This window comes from Symphalangus syndactylus, chromosome 22 (genome assembly GCF_028878055.3).
Source record: "Symphalangus syndactylus isolate Jambi chromosome 22, NHGRI_mSymSyn1-v2.1_pri, whole genome shotgun sequence".
NCBI lineage: Eukaryota > Metazoa > Chordata > Mammalia > Primates > Hylobatidae > Symphalangus > Symphalangus syndactylus.
Window position 1 is genome coordinate 47,789,252 of NC_072444.2, and position 4,085 is coordinate 47,793,336.

Below are 4,085 nucleotides of genomic sequence, written 5' to 3' on the forward strand. Positions count from 1 at the left end.
AACTACTCTATATGATACTCTAATAATAGAAACATGACACAATTTTTTAAATTTCATGCATGCAACTTTACATCACAAAATGAAGTGTTTAAACTTACAAAATCAGGAATTCAGAGGATTCAGTGATGTAAAGCAAATGTGCCAAAATAATCTGTGTCACAAATACATGTGACCAACTTACTGAAGGTGGGGAGCAGAGGTGCTGGACTAATAACTTGGAAATAAGGAAAGTCAGAATGATTGAAATCCAAAGGAAACCTACATAATCAGTGTACTCTTCTTGATAAAGTCATTTCCCACGGTGCGTAGGTTACCAATTCTGAAACCACTGTAAACCGTATATACTAGAAGTAAACAAGTAAATTGATGGCAGATAGTGGGAGCCAAGTTTCTCACAATTGGAATGGAAGATTATAAGTAAGCAAGAGTATCAGAATAAAATGATCCACACAGCAATGGATTTGAGTTGCAAAACTTGAGTGTGAATTCTCCTAAAATCAGCATATCGAGTTTCTACTGCTGCCAAAGCAAAGTTTCACAAAACTCGGTGGCTTGAAACAACATAAATCTATTATCTTAGAGTTCTGTAGGTGAGAATTCAAAATAGGGTTTGTTCTGTAAAATCAAAGTGTTCGCAGGATTGCATTCCTTCTACAGGTTCTAAGGGAGAATTCACCCTCTTGTTTTTCCAGCTTCTAGGGGCTGCCTATATTCCATGGCCCTGGTCCTGTCTACCATCTTCAAAGACAGCAATTGCATCACTTACGCCTCTCCTTCCATCTTCACATCTTTTTCTCTGACACTGACTCTCCAGCCTCCCTCTTACAAGGACCTTAATCTCATTTTAAGATTCCTTACTTAATCACATCTTCAAAGTTCTGGCTAATACACACACACACATGCGCACACACACACACACACACACACACATTTCCTCAGTTGAGAGGGACTAGAAGCAATGACTCTCCAGTAACAACATGCGTGTTTTATACTCAGATTCTGATTTCTAATGTCTTTCTCCCACAAAAAGGAACCAGGGCTTCTTGGAGGAATGACTGACTCTAGGACTGAGACAGAAAATGTATAAGTCTAGGCTGTAAGAAAGTAAGAAAGTGCTAAGCATGCAAAACCAAGCAATGATTGGGGGAGTGGAAGGACACAGAATCCACTGAAAGAGCTCTCAGTCACCAATCTGGGCCAATTTGAGCAACAAAATTAACTCAGTATCAGTGAGTCTGTAATAACACAAATAACTATTGAATAGAGTTGAGAATATACAAACCTCTTCTGCAGAAGAATTCCACATAATGCATTAGTTTTCAAGGAGGTAGAGAATAATTCCCTACTAGAGTGATTCAGAAACCAAGTAAATTGTTCTTTAAGTATCTCCATTAGAGAAAATTTTCTCCAAATATGTTGAGTTTACTTGGAATGAGAAATGAAGATTATAACCCAGGATGCCACAAGGGCATACTGTGAGGGAAGGGCAAAAGGAAGCTTTTCCTAGCAAAAAGGGAGAGGGTCACTGCTTAAAAAGGGAGAGAGAAGCTGCTTAGAAATAGTGTTCATTGGTTCCAGAGACCCAAAGCCAGAGTGGTTATCAGTTCATTGGTGGAGATACTGTTACTGGGCATCTTTTGACAATATCTTGTCTGAATTACTGCAGTTCTAGGGAATGTCTAAGGAATATCTACCTTGTCATAGAAACATTAGTATATGTGTGAAATATGTAAGCCATGAAAAGGACGTGCATGAAGGATGTACAGGAATTTCTTGTGGGGTTTTGGAATGTTCTTGGAAACAGTCCTTATCTCGGATATGTAGGTATAAGCTTCCTCTCTTCATGCCTTCCTGGCCCTATTTTGCCTGGGCCTGACAAAAGTCATTTTTCCCTGGCACCTACAACTTTCACCCATATTATCCCCCCCCAACTTTTTTGTTTTCTAATTTTGGGTTACTAAATCGATCTTATTAAATTTTTGAAGTTTTTGTTTTTCATGCTATTTGGTCCATTCGACCTCTTGATGCGCTTATTTTGTTTGTCTTTTATTTGTACTTTAATGGTGGACAATATCTTTCAAGATTATTTTATTAAATCCATCAGTCCTAAAGACATGATAAGTAGATGCTATTCTTGTTTTTGTTTTTAGTTCAACTATCAGTGATATGCTTTAAGTCTTTCAGTGATTTGGATATTCAATCCAAAATTTGTAAGACCAGGCTTCTCCTCTTTAATTTCTGCCATTACAATATAAAGTCTGTTTATTCTATTTCTAGAGAAGAAATATGTAAAATTATTTGAACATTCAAGATTTCCCACTTCTATTAGTTCTCTATTCCCACCTAATTAATATTCTAAAAGACAGAACATAAATATACTGAGTGTCCAATATTCCTAATTCTATATAATAATTGTGTTTATATTATTTTTTCCTCTACTTCCAAATAATCTTTTTCCAGCTGAACTTTAAATTTAGTATCCTAGGTTACGTTAAATAAATAAGTATATTATAATTACATTTATTATATGATTATTAAAATGTGTGCATTTGGCTATTAAATGGTTCTTTGTATTTAGCCCGAACATCTGAATTCCTTCTTTTAAAAAAAAAGAAACCAAACTATAAAACCTAAACATAATCCCTTCTGACCACAGAAATATTTTCTTTTTGATCACCCATAAAGGTTCATGAAAATGGAAGAAACAAACATCTTTAAATTTGGAAAATACATCAAAATGTGTTCAGGTAATTGGAATGTGTGTGAATTCAAGATAAGAATGAATAAACTGGTGAATTTTAAATAAGTGATGATACTTTCACAGAAAATTAAATATCTACTCAGTCCTCACACAGGGAAACAGGAATATGATTATGTAGCTATCTAATCTTCTTAAAGCAGGGTTAAAATTTATGTCAAGTGTTTTGTGGAGAAATGATTCCTTCTTAAAATTGTCTTTACTAAATTAATGAAAATATACCTTAACTATCTATGCCTCACAGGAATGTCCAGACCAGTTAAGATGGCATAGACTCATCTCTTCCTACTCTTCATCAACTATACTTTCTGGATATAAGGTAATATACAAGCAAAGGAGAATACTAAGCAGAAAAAAATAAAGGCAAACTGGTTAGGGACTCTAGAAACTTAAGAAAAAATAGAGCACTAATGAATCTTATGATTCCACACATAACAGAAAAATGGTGACCCTGGCCCAGATTTGCTGATTCTCAACAACACAAAACCACCCAGGTATGCACATATTTTCATTTAATGGGGGTTCCATCTACATTAATAAAAAGATCAATGATGATCTGTTCTATGGGAAATCTCACTGACAATAAGTGTCCAGAAAAAGTGCTCTTCTCTCCTGCTGTGCCTGAGACTCACTTCCATACAGAGAAACCACACAACTGAAAAACATAGACAAGGGGAATGTCACCATGACAAGTGTGCAGTTCAGGGAAACTCTGTCGCTGCAGTCTTGAAACTCTCTTAGTACACAAAGTGACATCAGGAAGCCAGATGATCTCAAAAATGGTGATCCCAAAAATGGTGATCCCAATAAAAAAAAAAAATCCAGTAAATGACTCAGTGTTTCTCTGAGAGAGGCCTTGACTCTCCCTTCACCCATTACAGACATGAGGCAGCACAACCAGAGAAGTTCCATTATTTTCCTCAAGCAGCATCAGTAGGGAGCAGTAAGAGCTCCAGCAGCATGAGGTAAAATAAGTAGACCAAATTGCATTAAAAATATTCCAAAAGTTAGAATGTCATAGGAATACCAGCCCAAAAAATACATCAGAACCTGTGTTTAAAATCTGCACGGTGATTGTGTGATAAAATTTAGAAAAAACTAAAAAGAACGTGAGGTTTCTGAAAACAAGAGACAAAACACTCAGTACAGAAAGACAAACCACCTGTCATGCAATGAACAAGAAAAATTATATGAATATGAAAAAACAATTATATGACATAAAATAAAAATGAACTAGATATTTAAATTTTCAAATGATTTTAAATCACCATCCTAAAAATTAATTCAGCAGAAAATTAAAAAATTATCTTTAAACAAACAGACAAAT